This window comes from Procambarus clarkii, chromosome 33 (genome assembly GCF_040958095.1).
Source record: "Procambarus clarkii isolate CNS0578487 chromosome 33, FALCON_Pclarkii_2.0, whole genome shotgun sequence".
NCBI lineage: Eukaryota > Metazoa > Arthropoda > Malacostraca > Decapoda > Cambaridae > Procambarus > Procambarus clarkii.
The window spans coordinates 42,796,131-42,815,551 of NC_091182.1; the positions used below are offsets into that span (position 1 = coordinate 42,796,131).

Consider the following 19,421-nt stretch of genomic DNA (forward strand, 5'->3'; position numbering starts at 1 on the left):
AAATATGCCAACTACTGAAATCGGCGATAGGTTATATTTTGCCCAAACCCCCCTGCAGTTTTCAAAATATCTGAAATGTCGGAAATTTGACTCCTGAGGGTGATTTTTGAGCCGAATTCTGACTCTCTGCACCTTTTTTCATTTTCAAATTATGACTTTTTATACCGAAAATATGCCAATGACAAGAAACGGCGATGAGTCATATTTTGCCCAAACCACTCTGCTGTTGTCAAAATGTCTGAAATGTCGGAAATTTGACTCCTGGGCCTGATTTTTGAGCCGAATTCTGACTCTCTGCACCTATTTTCATTTTCAAATTACTACTTTTTATACCGAAAATATACCAACTACTGAAATCGGCGATGGGTCATATTTTGCCCAAACCCCTTTGCAGTTGTCAAAATGTCTGAAATGTCGGAAATTTGACTCCTGAGCGTGATTTTTGAGCAGAATTCTGACTCTCTGCACCTATTTTCATTTTCAAATTACGACTTTTTATGCCGAAAATTTGCAATTACTGAATAATGCGATGGATCATATTTTGCCCAAACCCCCCCTGTAGTTTTCAAAATATCTTAAATGTCGAAAAATTGACTCCTGAGCGTGATTTTTGAGCCGAATTCTGACTCTCTGCACCTATTTTCATTTTCAAATTACGACTTTCTATACCGAAAATATGCTAATTACTGGAAACGGCGATGGGTCATGTTTTGCCCAAACATCCCTGCAATTTCAAAATATCTGATATGTCGGAAATTTGAATACTGAGCGTGATTTTTGAGCCGAATTCTGACTCTATGCACCTGTTTTCATTTTCAAATTACGACTTTTTATGCCAAAAATTTGCCAATTACTGAAAACGGCGATGGGTCATATTTTGCCCAAACCCCCTGCAGTTTTCAAAATATCTGAAATGTCGGCAATTTCACTCCTGGGCGTTTTTTATAATCCGAATTTTGACTCTCTGCACCGTTTTTCATTTTCAAATTACGAATTTTTATACCGAAAATATGCCAATTACAAGAAACGGCTATGAGTCATATTTTGCCCAAACCCCCCTGCAGTTTTCAAAATATCTTAAATGTCGGAAATTTGACTCCTGAGAGTGACTTTTGAGACGAATTCTGACTCTCTGCACCTATTTTCGTTTTCAAATTACTACTTTTTATACCGAAAATTTGCCAATTACTGAAAACGGCGATGGGTCATATTTTGCCCAAACTCTCCTGCAGTTTTCATAATATCTGAAATGTCGGAAATTTGACTCCTGGGCGTGATTTTGAGCCGAATTCTGATTCTCTGCACCTATTTTCATTTTCAAATTACGACTTTTTATACCGAAAATATGCCAATTACTGAAAACGGCGATGAGTCATATTTTGCCTAAACGCCTCTGCAGTTTTCAAAATATCTGAAATGTCGGAAATTTGACTCCTGAGGATGATTTTTGCGCCAATTTCTGACTCTGAACCTATTTTCATTTTCAAATTTCTACTTTTTATACCGAAAATATGCCAATTACTGAATTTGGCAAAGGTGCAGATATTGCCCAAACCCCCCTGCAGTTTTCAAAATATCTTAAATGTCGGAAATTTGACTCCTAAGGGTGATTTTTGAGCCGAATTCTGACTGTCTGCACCTATTTTCATTTTCAAATTACGACTTTTTATGCCGAAAATTTGCCAATTACTGAAAACGGCAATGGGTCACATTTTGCAAAAACCCCCCTGATGTTTTCAAAATATCTGAAATGTCGACAATTTGACTCCTGGGCGTAATTTTTGAGCCGAATTCTGACTCTGCACTTTTTTCATTTTCAAATTACGACATTTTATACCGAAAATATGCCAATTACTGAATTTGGCAAAGGTGCATATATTGCCCAAACCCCCCTGCAGTGTTCAAAATATCTGAAATGTCGGCAATTTGACTCCTGGGCGAAATTTTTGAGCCGAATTCTGACTCTCTGCACCTTTTTTTCATTTTCAAATTACTACTTTTTATACCGAAAATATGCCAACTACTGAAATCGGCGATAGGTTATATTTTGCCCAAACCCCCCTGCAGTTTTCAAAATATCTGAAATGTCGGAAATTTGACTCCTGAGGGTGATTTTTGAGCCGAATTCTGACTCTCTGCACCTTTTTTCATTTTCAAATTATGACTTTTTATACCGAAAATATGCCAATGACAAGAAACGGCGATGAGTCATATTTTGCCCAAACCCCTCTGCTGTTGTCAAAATGTCTGAAATGTCGGAAATTTGACTCCTGGGCCTGATTTTTGAGCCGAATTCTGACTCTCTGCACCTATTTTCATTTTCAAATTACTACTTTTTATACCGAAAATATACCAACTACTGAAATCGGCGATGGGTCATATTTTGCCCAAACCCCTTTGCAGTTGTCAAAATGTCTGAAATGTCGGAAATTTGACTCCTGAGCGTGATTTTTGAGCAGAATTCTGACTCTCTGCACCTATTTTCATTTTCAAATTACGACTTTTTATGCCGAAAATTTGCAATTACTGAATAATGCGATGGATCATATTTTGCCCAAACCCCCCCTGTAGTTTTCAAAATATCTTAAATGTCGAAAAATTGACTCCTGAGCGTGATTTTTGAGCCGAATTCTGACTCTCTGCACCTATTTTCATTTTCAAATTACGACTTTCTATACCGAAAATATGCTAATTACTGGAAACGGCGATGGGTCATGTTTTGCCCAAACATCCCTGCAATTTCAAAATATCTGATATGTCGGAAATTTGAATACTGAGCGTGATTTTTGAGCCGAATTCTGACTCTATGCACCTGTTTTCATTTTCAAATTACGACTTTTTATGCCAAAAATTTGCCAATTACTGAAAACGGCGATGGGTCATATTTTGCCCAAACCCCCTGCAGTTTTCAAAATATCTGAAATGTCGGCAATTTCACTCCTGGGCGTTTTTTATAATCCGAATTTTGACTCTCTGCACCGTTTTTCATTTTCAAATTACGAATTTTTATACCGAAAATATGCCAATTACAAGAAACGGCTATGAGTCATATTTTGCCCAAACCCCCCTGCAGTTTTCAAAATATCTTAAATGTCGGAAATTTGACTCCTGAGAGTGACTTTTGAGACGAATTCTGACTCTCTGCACCTATTTTCGTTTTCAAATTACTACTTTTTATACCGAAAATTTGCCAATTACTGAAAACGGCGATGGGTCATATTTTGCCCAAACTCTCCTGCAGTTTTCATAATATCTGAAATGTCGGAAATTTGACTCCTGGGCGTGATTTTGAGCCGAATTCTGATTCTCTGCACCTATTTTCATTTTCAAATTACGACTTTTTATACCGAAAATATGCCAATTACTGAAAACGGCGATGAGTCATATTTTGCCTAAACGCCTCTGCAGTTTTCAAAATATCTGAAATGTCGGAAATTTGACTCCTGAGGATGATTTTTGAGCCAATTTCTGACTCTGAACCTATTTTCATTTTCAAATTTCTACTTTTTATACCGAAAATATGCTAATTACTGGAAACGGCGATGGGTCATATTTTGCCCAAACCCCCGTGCAGTTTCAGAATATCTGAAATGTCTGAAATTTGACTCCTGAGCGTGATTTTTGAACCGAATTCTGACTGTCTGCACCTATTTTCATTTTCAAATTACGACTTTCTATACCGATAATATGCTAATTACTGGAAACAGCGATGGGTCATATTTTACCCAAACCTCCCCTGTAGTTTTCAAAATATCTGAAATGTCGGAAATTTGACTACTGAGCGTGATTTTTGAACCGAATTCTGACTGTTTGCACCTGTTTTCATTTTCAAATTACTACTTTTTATACCGAAAATTTGCCAATTACTGAAAACGGCAATGGGTCACATTTTGCAAAAACCCCCCTGCTGTTTTCAAAATATCTAAAATGTCGACAATTTGACTCCTGGGCGTAATTTTTGAGCCGAATTCTGACTCTCTGCACCTTTTTTTCATTTTCAAATTACTACTTTTTATACCGAAAATATGCCAACTACTGAAATCGGCGATAGGTTATATTTTGCCCAAACCCCCCTGCAGTTTTCAAAATATCTGAAATGTCGGAAATTTGACTCCTGAGGGTGATTTTTGAGCCGAATTCTGACTCTCTGCACCTTTTTTCATTTTCAAATTATGACTTTTTATACCGAAAATATGCCAATGACAAGAAACGGCGATGAGTCATATTTTGCCCAAACCCCTCTGCAGTTGTCAAAATGTCTGAAATGTCGGAAATTTGAGTCCTGGGCCTGATTTTTGAGCCGAATTCTGACTCTCTGCACCTATTTTCATTTTCAAATTACTACTTTTTATACCGAAAATATGCCAACTACTGAAATCGGCGATGGGTCATATTTTGCCCAAACCCCCCTGCAGTTTTCAAAATATCTGAAATGTCGGAAATTTGACTCCTGAGGGTGATTTTTGAGCCGAATTCTGACTCTCTGCACCTTTTTCATTTTCAAATTACGACTTTTTATACCGAAAATATGCCAATTACAAGAAACGGCGATGAGTCATATTTTGCTCAAACCCCTCTGCAGTTGTCAAAATGTCTAAAATGTCGGAAATTTGACTCCTGGGCCTGATTTTTGAGCCGAATTCTGACTCTCTGCACCTATTTTCATTTTCAAATTACTACTTTTTATACTGAAAATATACCAACTACTGAAATCGGCGATGGGTCATATTTTGCCCAAACCCCTTTGCAGTTGTCAAAATGTCTGAAATGTCGGAAATTTGACTCCTGAGCGTGATTTTTGAGCAGAATTCTGACTCTCTGCACCTATTTTCATTTTCAAATTACGTCTTTTTATGCCGAAAATTTGCAATTACTGAATAATGCGATGGATCATATTTTGCCCAAACCCCCCCTGTAGTTTTCAAAATATCTTAAATGTCGAAAAATTGACTCCTGAGCGTGATTTTTGAGCCGAATTCTGACTCTCTGCACCTATTTTCATTTTCAAATTACGACTTTCTATACCGAAAATATGCTAATTACTGGAAACGGCGATGGGTCATGTTTTGCCCAAACATCCCTGCAATTTCAAAATATCTGATATGTCGGAAATTTGACTACTGAGCGTGATTTTTGAGCCGAATTCTGACTCTATGCACCTGTTTTCATTTTCAAATTACGACTTTTTATGCCAAAAATTTGCCAATTACTGAAAACGGCGATGGGTCATATTTTGCCCAAACCCCCTGCAGTTTTCAAAATATCTGAAATGTCGGCAATTTCACTCCTGGGCGTTTTTTATAATCCGAATTTTGACTCTCTGCACCGTTTTTCATTTTCAAATTACGAATTTTTATACCGAAAATATGCCAATTACAAGAAACGGCTATGAGTCATATTTTGCCCAAACCCCCCTGCAGTTTTCAAAATATCTTAAATGTCGGAAATTTGACTCCTGAGAGTGACTTTTGAGACGAATTCTGACTCTCTGCACCTATTTTCGTTTTCAAATTACTACTTTTTATACCGAAAATTTGCCAATTACTGAAAACGGCGATGGGTCATATTTTGCCCAAACTCTCCTGCAGTTTTCAAAATATCTGAAATGTAGGAAATTTGACTCCTGAGGATGATTTTTGAGCCAATTTCTGACTCTGAACCTATTTTCATTTTCAAATTTCTACTTTTTATACCGAAAATATGCTAATTACTGGAAACGGCGATGGGTCATATTTTGCCCAAACCCCCGTGCAGTTTCAGAATATCTGAAATGTCTGAAATTTGACTCCTGAGCGTGATTTTTGAACCGAATTCTGACTGCACCTATTTTCATTTTCAAATTACGACTTTCTATACCGATAATATGCTAATTACTGGAAACAGCGATGGGTCATATTTTACCCAAACCTCCCCTGTAGTTTTCAAAATATCTGAAATGTCGGAAATTTGACTACTGAGCGTGATTTTTGAACCGAATTCTGACTGTTTGCACCTGTTTTCATTTTCAAATTACTACTTTTTATACCGAAAATATGCCAATTACTGAATTTGGCAAAGGTGCAGATATTGCCCAAACCCCCCTGCAGTTTTCAAAATATCTTAAATGTCGGAAATTTGACTCCAAAGGGTGTTTTTTGAGCCGAATTCTGACTGTCTGCACCTATTTTCATTTTCAAATTACGACTTTTTATGCCGAAAATTTGCCAATTACTGAAAACGGCAATGGGTCACATTTTGCAAAAACCCCCCTGCTGTTTTCAAAATATCTAAAATGTCGACAATTTGACTCCTGGGCGTAATTTTTGAGCCGAATTCTGACTCTGCACTTTTTTTTATTTTCAAATTACGACTTTTTATACCGAAAATATGCCAATTACTGAATTTGGCAAAGGTGCATATATTGCCCAAACCCCCCTGCAGTGTTCAAAATATCTGAAATGTCGGCAATTTGACTCCTGGGCGTAATTTTTGAGCCGAATTCTGACTCTCTGCACCTTTTTTCATTTTCAAATTACTACTTTTTATACCGAAAATATGCCAATTACAAGAAACGGCGATGAGTCATATTTTGCCCAAACCCCTCTGCAGTTGTCAAAATGTCTGAAATGTCGGAAATTTGACTCCTGGGCCTGATTTTTGAGCCGAATTCTGACTCTCTGCACCTATTTTCATTTTCAATTTACTACTTTTTATACGGAAAATATGCTAATTACTGGAAACGGCGATGGGTCATGTTTTGCCCAAACCCCCCTGCAATTTCAAAATATCTGATATGTCGGAAATTTGACTACTGAGCGTGATTTTTTAGCCGAATTTTGACTCTCTGCCCCTGTTTTCATTTTTAAATTATGACTTTTTATGCCAAAAATTTGCCAATTACTGAAAACGGCGATGGGTCATATTTTGCCCAAACCCCCCTGCAGTTTTCAAATTATCTGCAATGTCGGCAATTTCACTCCTGGGCGTTTTTTATAATCCGAATTTTGACTTTCTGCACCTTTTTTCATTTTCAAATTACGAATTTTTATACCGAAAATATGCCAATTACAAGAAACGGCTATGAGTCATATTTTGCCCAAACCCCCCTGCAGTTTTCAAAATATCTGAAATGTCGGAAATTTGACTCCTGAGCGTGATTTTTGAGACGAATTCTGACTCTCTGCACATATTTTCGTTTTCAAATTACAACTTTTTATACCGAAAATATGCTAATTACTGAAAACGGAGATGGGTCATATATTGCCCAAACCCCCCTGCAGTTTTCAAAATATCGGAAATGTCGGAAATTTGACTCCTGAGAGTGATTTTTGAGACTAATTCTGACTCTCTGCACCTATTTTCGTTTTTAAATTACTACTTTTTATACCGAAAATTTGCCAATTACTGAAAACGGCGATGGGTCATATTTTGCCCAAACCCTCCTGCAGTTTTCAAAATATCTGAAATGTCGGAAATTTGACTCCTGGGCGTGATTTTGAGCCGAATTCTGATTCTCTGCACCTATTTTCATTTTCAAATTACTACTTTTTATACCGAAAATATGCCAATTACTGAAAACGGCGATGAGTCATATTTTGCCTAAACGCCTCTGCAGTTTTCAAAATATCTGAAATGTCGGAAATTTGACTCCTGAGGACGATTTTTGAGCCAATTTCTGACTCTCTGCACCTATTTTCATTTTCAAATTTCTACTTTTTATACCGAAAATATGCTAATTACTGGAAACGGCGATGGGTCATATTTTGCCCAAACCCGCCTGCTGTTTTCAAAATATCTGAAATGTCGGCAATTTGACTCCTGGGCGTAATTTTGAGCCGAATTCTGACTCTCTGCACCTTTTTTCATTTTCAAATTACGACTTTTTATGCCGAAAATATGCCAATTACAAGAAACGGCGATGAGTCATATTTTGCCCAAACCCCTCTGTAGTTTTCATAATATCTGAAATGTCGGAAATTTGACTCCTGGGCCTGATTTTTGAGCCGAATTCTGACTCTCTACTCCTATTTTTATTTTCAAATTAATACTTTTTATACCGAAAATATGCCAATTACTGAATTCGTCAAAGGTGCATATATTGCCCAAACCCCCCTGCAGTTTTCAAAATATCTGAAATGTCGGAAATTTGACTCCTGAGGATGATTTTTGAGCCAATTTCTGACTCTCTGCACCTATTTTCATTTTCAAATTTCTACTTTTTATACCGAAAATATGCTAATTACTGGAAACGGCGATGGGTCATATTTTGCCCAAACCCGCCTGCTGTTTTCAAAATATCTGAAATGTCGGCAATTTGACTCCTGGGCGTAATTTTGAGCCGAATTCTGACTCTCTGCACCTTTTTTCATTTTCAAATTACGACTTTTTATGCCGAAAATATGCCAATTACAAGAAACGGCGATGAGTCATATTTTGCCCAAACCCCTCTGTAGTTTTCATAATATCTGAAATGTCGGAAATTTGACTCCTGGGCCTGATTTTTGAGCCGAATTCTGACTCTCTGCTCCTATTTTATTTTCAAATTAATACTTTTTATACCGAAAATATGCCAATTACTGAATTCGTCAAAGGTGCATATATTGCCCAAACCCCCCTGCAGTTTTCAAAATATCTGAAATGTCGGAAATTTGACTCCTGAGCGTGATTTTTGAGCAGAATTCTGACTCTCTGCACCTATTTTCGTTTTCAAATTACGACTTTTTATACCGAAAATATGCCAATTACTGAAAACTGCGATGGGTCATATTTTGCCTAAATCCCCCTGCAGTTTTCAAAATATCTGAAATGTCGAAAATTTTACTCCTGAGCGTGATTTTTGAGCAGAATTCTGACTCTCTGCACCTATTTTCGTTTTCAAATTACGACTTTTTATACCGAAAATATGCCAATTACTGAAAACTGCGATGGGTCATATTTTGCCTAAACCCCCCTGCAGTTTTCAAAATATCTGAAATGTCGAAAATTTTACTCCTGAGCGTGATTTTTTTAGCTGAATCCTGACTCTCTGCACCTATTTTCATTTTCAAATTACGACTTTCTGTACCGAAAATATGCTAATTACTGGAAACTGCGATGGGTCATATTTTGCACAAACCCCCCTGTAGTTTTCAAAATATCTGAAATGTTGGAAATTTGACTCCTGAGCGTGATTTTTGAGCTGAATTTTGACTCTCTGCACCTATTTTCATTTTCAAATTACGACTTTATATACTGAAATATGCCAGTTACTGAAAACGGCTATGGGTCATATTTTGCCTAAACCCAGCTGCAGTTTTCAAAATATCTGAAATGTCGGAAATTTGACTCCTGTGCGTGATTTTGCTCTACCCCTTGTTCCGAAACCTGGGTGTCTGGCATTAAAATCCCCTACCAAAGTATATCATCAGAAAAGAAGGAATCTGGCAAGTATCTTAAATCTAGAGAGCTATCAGAGATGTATAGATTAATGAAATTTAACTCTCGGTCTTGTAATTGTACCCGCAAGCTAATACTTTCAATACCTCTATATTTCTGAGGGATTCCAGTTATCTCGGCAGGTATGGTACTTTTGACATAACATGAGACCCCCCTAGTTCCTCCATTAGCATATAAGTGAAAACCTCTATAGCCATTTAGCCTCAGAATGCTACCATCCCTATCCCCAGTTTCCTGGAGTGCTACTATGTCAATATCCTCTCTAAGAGTATAATAGTGTACATCCACCGCTCTAGTTTTTAATCCTTTAACGTTTCAAGATAATATTCTTAATCTACTTTCATCCATGATTAATAATAAAACTACCTTTGCCCTGTCCGTCACATTCCATGAGATACGAGAGTACCTTAGAAACTTCCTTCCAACACCGTAACAGTTTTCTTTTTCCTCACTTGCACAACTACTATGAACATCGAAGGTACAATCGACTTGAGAATGGTCCAGGACGGACCGAAACGTCGTCGTCCCTTCAATTTCTAGTGTGTGGTCTGGTCAACATCGAAGGTAATATTATTCATATCTATTTTCTTTGTTTTTTTTCTGTATACCGTTTTACTTTAACCTTTCTTTCAACATTTGTCACAACAGGAGGTTGAACACCGCTAACACTACTAGAAAATGTATTCTCCTGACTATCGTCTATCATCGTTACGTCATGCGCATCATTACTTTCTTCTACGCACGTTTCACTTTCCATTTCACGTCCTGTTTTACTTTCAATTATACGTCCTGTTTCACCACCATCTTCACCCCGTCTACCCTCCATAGCCAATTTTTCCAATGCCTCAATCCTCTTGTCTAGTTTTTTTTTTTTTAGATATTCCAGAATTTGATTACCAACCTCAGAGTTAACCATATTGTCCTGAACCTTGTCGTCACAAGGTTTCAGTTTTTCAACTGCCTTACCTACTTTCCCTAGGCTCGCCTTAATTATCTCCGTTCCTTTCTCCCACACATTGTTCATAGGGGCTGTCGTTGGCTTCCAGCTGTTTCCTCCATGTTCCTGCTGCACGATCTTTCCTTCCTTCGAGGATACATCTATCCTGCTTGTAGGACCCGTCCTGGGGTCTCTCAGATGAGGCTTCATGGGGCATAGATAGGAACCAGCATTGTGGCTACCTCAACAGTTGCAACAAACTGGGACGATTTTTTCAATTTTTTCAATCTTGACTCTACACTCTCGCGAGCCGTGTTTCTTATCACAATACAGACACCTGGGGTCAAACTGGCATTTCCATGCCATATGTCCCCAACGCGAACACTTCATGCACAGTATGGGGCTCCTCAATGTATTTTGCAACTTTCCTGTAGCCTAGTCCTTGCACAAAAATTCTTTCCGGCGCCTCACCCTTTACCAACGCAACAACCTGGCCTTGTTTGTCACCACGAACACTGTTCCTCTTTGCCCAGACAACATTGTTGAGAAGAAGACAGTCAGGATCCAAATAAGTTGGAAACTTAAAAACTATGATCTTTGTGTGCAACATACCTTCTTCTGGAGTAACCATCACAACATTCTCAAAATTAACCGTCGTGAGGTTCTCACGAACTCAAAACCAACTGCTTCTCCTACTCATTTGAGGGGAGGGAGATTAGATTATGCTTGTTTGATAAATGCTGAGGGCATAGAGGGGAATTGTCTTACTGTGGATGAAATGCTAAGTGATCATTTTGCATTACAAATACAGCTTAAACTAAATAAAAGCATGCCTGCCTTCAGTGGAAAAGGTTAAAGTTTAATGAGGGAGAATTAAGGGGTCTTGTTGGCCATATTAAGTCTTGGTATGATACTTATAAGCCAGTTTCGGCAGAAGAATTTTATGAAGAATTAAGGAGGTAGATGTATTTAATGCAACATTGAACAGGAAAACATCTAGTATAAAAAAGCATCCCCCAAGAAAAGAAAATTATACACATGACAAGATGCTTAAGGGGTGGACATTAACAATGAGGAGAGCTCACAGGGATTGGAGTAGGAATGGTAGGACTTTGTGCGCTCCTTGAGGGACTTAAAGTAGATGGGGAAAGGGGGGGGGTAGAAATAGGCTACGCTACTCTATCCCTTTGAGATGTATTTCTTTCTTATCTCAATAAACATACTTGAACTTGAACTTGAACTTGAGGACCTGTCCGAAACGCTATGCGTCCTATTGGCTTTATAAGAATGTAAAACTTCTTGTTTATATAAATATAAATAAATTAACGATAGATATGCCTACTAAATTTGTGGCAGGCTTAGCTCCTTACCTGGAAATGTTTAGATCCTCTTCCTTGCATGCTCCTTGATCTGATTATCATTCTTATTAAACTGGTATATCATTGTCGACGAGAGGAACCTTGTTAATATGTAGCTAGTATATTATATGGCAATAATATACTCGCCCCAATCTTATCGAGGTCCGCTTAGCCAAGGCCGACTGTCTGCAATGTCGCCCACCGACTTTATTTATTTATTTATATACTGTATATACAATAAGGTACATTGGGTTTATGAGAGAAAATAGCATTGATGTTTTTACATTCTTGTAAAGTCACTAACAATAATAGCGTTTCGGGCAGGTCCTTAATCTAACAGATAATTTTAAGTAGGTAATTTCTAGCAAAATTGAAAAAAGTTAACAGGTACATTGTAAGAAAATTTGACAAAGATTAGTAGGTACATTAAAGTAAAATTTGAGGGTTATCAACAGGTACATTGTAGAATAATTTGAGGATTATTTCAAGGTATAATTCAGTAAACTATGCGTTCAATATAACAGCCATGATATAAGATGATAACAATGATTACACTGGTGAAGATGTATATGGCTTAGGTACATATATTGGGAGAGTGGGTAGCACAAGATACAGGGCGAGTTTAAAGCACAAGGTAGGAAACTATGAAGATGAAATTAGGTACTCTTTGGTTTTATTTTTGAATAAGGCAAAAGTTGAACAACTTTTCAATTCGTTAGGGGAGTGAGTTCCATAGACTATAGGGCCCTTTATTTGCATAGTGTTTACTCAGATTTAGTTTAACTCTGGGGATATCAAAGATATATTTATTTCTGTGGGTTCTATTACATCTGTCCAGGGAGAGTTTCAGAACAGGGTTTGCATTTAAGAACAGGGTTTTATAAATGTAATTGGCACAAGAGAATGTGTGGAGTGAGTTTATGGCTAGATCCAAGGTGATTAATCTAACTGTCCGGATAACGTGCAGAACATACACTGCCCCACCGTATGAGATCGCATTAGACATTTATTCCACAAATCGACGTTTCGGTCTGTAGTGAGTAGATTATCCCAATAATATACTCGCTACAGATATAGTATATCGAGTATATCAATAATATAGCGAGTATATTAATGGGATAATCTACTCGCTACAGGTCTGTCGTGGACCATTATCAAGTTGGCACAAGTTGGCACAAGATAAAGTTGTGTAATGACTGGGTTTGATGAAGGTCCAGGACCGAAACGTCGCCTATTCTTTTATCTTCAGATTTGTGGAATGGGTGTCTAATTTTCAGCCATATTATAGTAACATTGCATTATGTCAAATTTGCCCTCAAACAAATTCCCGGTTAATGTATTGTACATGACTGAACTAGTCAATAGTTTCAAATAGCCCGCCTCATATCAATCACAGCAGACGACAATAAAACCAAAACAAAGGCCTAACACCCGGACAAACTTAATAGGCAGGCATATTAACATCCTCCCTCACAAGAGGACAATCTTAGCCCCTTAATAATGTAGCGTAGAGTGTCGGAGAGAGAGTTAGAGGGGAAGAGAAGTGAGATAAAGGACCCGGAGAACTAGTTTGGTTGAGTTGTTTATGTTTGGCGGTGATGTGTTGCTCCGCGTCAGCTGTGAAGTCACGAGCGGCTGCCAAGGCTACACAAGTGCGATTCTGACATGGTGATTGTGAGTGATCTGCTCCCTCCTCCCAGGCGCTCGCTCTCTCTGGCCCATGGACTCGTGTAAGCACTGGGGAGGATGGGAAACTGCTTGAAAAGTCCCTCGTCGGACGACATCTCTCTCCTGCAAGGGTCTGAGAGCGTGGCCAGGGAAGGCCCTTCGTCCTCGGACCTGGTCATTGAGGGTGACTCAGGGCCTCAGGTAAGCCCCCCCAGGCTGCCTCTCTCTCTCCTCCTCCTCCTCGTGTCCGGGGGCTCCGCTCCTGCCACCTTCTGTATTTGCTTCTATTTGTCCAACAGATCCTGGGCAAGACGTATATTAACCAAGAAATGTAAAGTGTTTGTCAACAGACTTTGTAAATGTAGCCTCGTTTCTGTGAGGTATTTCAGACGTCACTCTCAAGATTTGTGACGTTTCTGTGGCTGTGTAAACAGTTTACTTTCTCTTTTATTGGCATATATTGAATGTTGGCTTTATTACCAAACTTACAGACTTTAGTTGTTTACTTTTAAGAGTTGTGACAGATTGGGGCTGAATAAATCCAGTTTTTCTGTTATATATGTAGCATCTGCCTTCACAGAAACTGTTCCCTCTGCATACAACAACAAAAATTCCTTATGACTTAAAAAAATGACCTGTAGTAAGTCTTGTAGTAATGATTGGCTTCTGGTTCTTCCATGTCACTGGACCTCTCCTCCCATGCACAAGGGAGATGGTTCCATCTCCCCTATGCAAAGGAGCTGGAATTATCATCGGTGACAACAAAAAAATGGGCAAAATACTGAAGATACAGTTCAACTCTGGTTGAACTGGACTCTGAAGTACTGTACCCATAAACAACATGCCCGTACAATATGCCCCAGGCCCAAACTCCTGGAAATCCATATTCAAAATAAAAATCTGTTGGAAAGAAAAATGTTATTAGAGGCCATTAAACTATCCTAAATATCAACTTCATCTCCAACACACTTAAAATAGCAGAGGTTGTGCCATTCCATAAAGCATTGACATCGTACAGCATTGAAATCTGTGAGTGTTAAGAAGTAAATTTACAAAATGTATGGAATCACAATGTCTAAATAATCCTTGACCAAATGGGTATCGTTACATACTCCTGCTGTTCAACATTGTTAAACACTTGTGACAAAATGGTCTTGGATGCCATGGTACTTGCCTAGTGGTGCATACAGGTGTTCTGCTTTGGTTCTTTGCTTCTGCCTCTCAATCATCCCTCAACTTATGTACAGGTTCCTAAGCCTATTGGCCTCTATCATATCTTTATTGGAAACTGTTTGGCATATGCCTCCACCACATCACTTCCTTATGTATTCCATTTGCTAACTACTGACACCGAGAAGATTCTTTCTAATGTCTCTGTTGCTTATTTCGATACAGTACCAAGTTTTTCCCTGTCCTGTTATGTGTGTTCCACCCATGCTCAATAATTTGGCTTTATCTATCCTGTCAATTAATCTGAGAATTTGTTTTGGTTGTAAATATTCCCTCCCAAACTCTTCTGTTTTCCAGTGAATTGAGGTTTAATTCACATAGTTTTTCCTTGTTATTTATACTTCTCGGCTCTGGTCTTAGTCTGATGATGTACCTATGAATTTTTTCTTTGTCTTGTGTGTGCCTGGATATGGGCTCTACACTAGAGTTAAATACTCCAGGATTGGTCTAACATGTGGTATACAAAGTTCTAAAGCATTCCCTACATAAGTTTCTAAAGGCAGTTATTATGTTGGCAAAGCTTGCATATGCTACTGATGATTTTTTTTTTTTATGTGGGCCTTTGGGACTGGTTCAGTGTGATATCAACCACCCTTCTCTCCAGATCTTTTTCTGTATCTGAATCTTGAAGAACTTTATCTCCCAATTGGTACCTTGTCTGGCCTCTTGTTCCTTACATCTATTTTCATTACTTTACACTTGAGTTAAATTTTAGTACAGTACCTTTTTGTTGGACCATTCCTAGAGTTTGTCCAGGTCATCTTGCAGTCTCTTGCTATCTTCCTGTCTTAATCCTTCTCATACTTTTAGCATCTTGAGGTTATCTTGGGATGATTTCGGGGCTTTAGTGTCCCCGCGGCCCGGTCCTAGACCAGGCCTCCACCCCCAGGAAGCAGCCCGTGACAGCTGACTAACTCCCAGGTACCTATTTACTGCTAGGTAACAGGGGCATTCAGGGTGAAAGAAACTTTGCCCATTTGTTTCTGCCTCGTGCGGGAATCGAACCCGCGCCACAGAATTACGAGTCCTGCGCACTATCCACCAGGCTACGAGGCCCCCATTGTCAGTAACATTGAGATGATGTCTACACAGTACCTTATGGAAAATTGTTTACATATAATGGAAACAGAACAGGTCCAAATACAGAACCTGTGGGACCCCATTGGTGACATCTTGCCATTCTGAAATCTCCCTCCCCCCCATCTTCTTCCCCCTCACAGTAACTTGTGAGGGGGAAAAAGCAACTTTTTCTGTTGCTTGGCTACTTCCTTATCCTGCCTGTTTCTCCAACTTGTGCACCAGCCTCTTATGTGGGGGTACTATGTCAAAGGCTTTGAGTCCAAGAAAAATGCAGGCTGCCCCCCTTTCTCTTTTTTGTCTAATTTTTTTGCCTCCAATTACAGAATATATAGAGACAGTAAATTACTGGCACTGTAGGAAAATGGCTGTTCGGTTTCCTAATGAACTAAAATCCAAAGAGTAACAGTTAACGAAGTTTGAATCATCCACTATGAAAAGCTGTCCCCCAGGGTACTGTTCTTGTTCCAGTACTCTCACATCGGACGTGGATAATGATATAACCTAAATATATAGCGTTCATACACATCTCAAACTGCTATGGTGTCATCAACAACTTAATCATGCTCTTATACTGTTAATGATTGGATTACAGACTAAGGTTGTCTAAAAAAAATTTTTTTTTTAATAGTATCCAGGGAGGATAGTAATGTAGCCAGTAAACCTATACTCGCCTGTGTAAACCTATACTCAAAGCCTGTGTAAACCTATACTCGCTCCAGTATCTCATCATCTTAATGGCATAACTAATTACACAAGCTATAATCCTATCCCTATTTACAGGTAACGGTTTTTCCACCCTCCTATCTTACTGTGAGGTGTAGTCACCGTATTTAAGCAAGCGATTAATGTAACGTACGATTATGTTACGTTGTTGGGTTCATTAGATACAGTGTTTAGTGAGTTTCATATTTATTTAGTAGTCCTGGATACAGCAGTGTCGTAGACGTTGAGACGAAGCCTGGAGCAGAGCAGATAGCTGAGTGTGGCCGGAGCAATGTACTCTGGAAAGGAGGAGAGAGAGGTATTGCAGCTGTATATGTTTGATGACAGATTTTGAAGTCCTACAAGTCACTTATGATGAATGCCTACCTGGTTGGTTGATACCTAGTTGATAGGGTTCTGGGAGTTCTTCTACTCCCCAAGCCCGGCCCGAGGCCAAGCTTGACTTGTGAGAGTTTGGTCCACCAGGCTGTTGCTGGCAGCGGCCCGCAGGCCCCACATATCCACCACAGCCCGGTTGGTCTGGCACTCCTTGGAGAAAATGACCTAGTTTTCTCTTGATGTCCACGGTTGTTTCGGCAATATTTCTTATGCTTGTTGGGAGGACGTTGAACAACTGTGGACTTCTGATGTTTATACAGTGTTCTCTGATTGTGCCTATGGCACCCCTGCTCTTCACTAGTTCTATTCTGCATTTTCTTCCATATCATTCACTCCAGTATGTTGTTCTTTTACTGTGTAGATTTGGTACTTGGCCCTCTAGTATCGTCCACGTGTATGTTATTTGATATCTCTCTCGTCTTCTTTCTAGTGAGTACATTTGGAGAGCTTTGAGACGATCCCAATAATTTAGGTGCTTTATTGCGTCTATGTATGCCGTATATGTTTTCTGTATTACCTCTATTTCGGCAATCTCTCCTGCTCTGAAGGGGGAAGTGAGTACGGAGCAGTACTCAAGATGGGACAACACAAGTGACTTGAAGAGTACAACCACTGTGATGGGATCCCTGGATTTGAAAGTTCTCGTAATCCATCCGATTATTTTTCTGGCTGACGCAATATTTGCTTGGTTATGCTCCCTAAACGTTAGGTCATCAGACATCATTATTCCCAAATCCTTTACATCCTTCTTTCCTACTATGGGTACATTTGCTTGTGTTTTGTACCCTGTATTATGTTTAAGGTCCTTATTTTTACCATACCTGAGTACCTGAAATTTATCACTGTTAAACATTGTGTTATTTTCTGTTGCCCAGTCGAAAACTTTGAAAAACTTCAAGCAGATATTAATACAGTAATCTCTTCAGCTGAGGTAATTTTCATGCTGATTTTTGTCATTTGGAAAGAATGATACGAAGCTGTGACTTGTATTTTTGTCTATATCTGATATGAGAATAAGGAAAAGCAGTGGTGCAAGGACTGTACCCTGAGGTACAGAGCTTTTAACTGTGCTTGGACTCGATTTTATATGATTGACTGCTACTCGTTGTGTCCTGTTTGACAGAAAACTGAGTATCCAGCGTCCTACTTTACCGGTTATTCCCATTGACCTCATTTTGTGTGCTATCACTCCATGGTCACATTTATCAAAAGCCTTTTGCAAAGTCCATGTATACCACATCAGCATTTTTTGGAGAGCATTAAGAGAGCATAACCTGTCCTGTTCAGGAGCAAGAAGCTATGAGCTACAAACCTTCAGCCCTCATACTTGATGAACATCTCGTGTAGCCACCTTAGAGGCCAACAATCTCTCTCATTACACAACTTGAGAAAATGGTCTTGGCACAGTGACGTAATGTAAAAAGTATATCTTGTCAACACTATGCCGAGCCTGGCCCTAAGCCAGGCTTGGTGAGTAGAACAGCTTTCGAAACCTTGTCAGTACTGTACACACTGACACTGATGATGTAATAATAATAATAATAATCAGTAATGGTTTAATATAGATCATAATATACAGTACATTGTTATACTGGTGAAATTCCTTTACAAAAACATGGTACTGTACAAAAGAACTACTGTATCCGACTGAATGCCTTCCCTGGACAGTTGAACACTTCGTTTCGACACAAGATTTTGATGTCATCTTATAGATCATTGTCTCTCTTCATACTGAAAAGTTTTTCTGAAAAGCTATTACAGTACAGTAATTGTATTTTTATCTTCAATTTGAACACGCAACTTTACTTAGCTGTAGACTGGCAACTTAGCTGAAATGTTATGCTAGTGTAGCAGGTAGATGTGTATTTGCAAGTGGTGGTATTTTATAGTCTCTGAGTATTCCTTATGGAAATATCTTCCACTGAAAGTGGTGTCAAATATTCTTGCTGGAAGAGCATTTTTACAGTAACCTTCAGGTTATAACTTTAATCTCGTCCCCCGTGGAGTTCTCGTGGCACATTGGTATGACAGTCACCAGGCACTTTGTGAGTGCTTTGGCCTGGGTTCATATCCTGGCCAGGGGAGAATTAATTGAGCGCCAATCCTTAACTGTAGCCTCTGTTCACCCAGCAGTGAATGGGTACCTGGTTAAACGAATTGGCGGGTCATATTCTGGGGAAAATTAGTATTAAGGGGCCGGGTCGACAATTTCTCGACCTTCCCCAAACGCACTCGTATATTTTGTGCATAATCTACATGATAAATACTCCATTTCATAATAGATCAATATCATAACATGAACAGGAAAAAAATAGAATATTTTGTTTTAAAAACTGAATTTCACAATTTAATTAAAATTCTCCTCCGTATCAACCTACCCTGGCTTTGCTCCCTGGAGAGGCCAATCCAGACCGACAACCAGAGAGCAACTCCGTAGTCTTTTTTTTTTTTAACCATATAAAATCCATTTCCTAACATATTGGGATGAAACGTTCATGATGCTAATGCCAAATAATTGAAATTGTTTAGTGCTAGTGGCTTGACAAGAATGTAAGAACTCTTGTACAGTGGTACCTCTACTTGCGAATTTAATCCGTTTCCGGAGACGGCTCGTAAGCCGAATACAGTATTTG

The 19,421-nt window shown here is 38.8% G+C and overlaps 1 protein-coding gene across 2 annotated transcripts in view; it reads left to right on the forward strand.

Moving 5' to 3' along the window:
* The first annotated feature begins 13,296 nt into the window (after positions 1-13,296).
* LOC123765222 (uncharacterized) overlaps positions 13,297-19,421 on the forward strand; it is a 39,688-nt gene continuing 33,563 nt past the window's right edge. Inside the window, exon 1 of one of the 2 annotated variants that reach the window (XM_045753702.2) lies at positions 13,297-13,578. The gene's annotated coding sequence lies outside the window, so the exon portion shown is untranslated. The remainder of the gene's footprint in view (positions 13,579-19,421) is intronic. The other variant, XM_045753701.2, reaches the window with a different exon arrangement.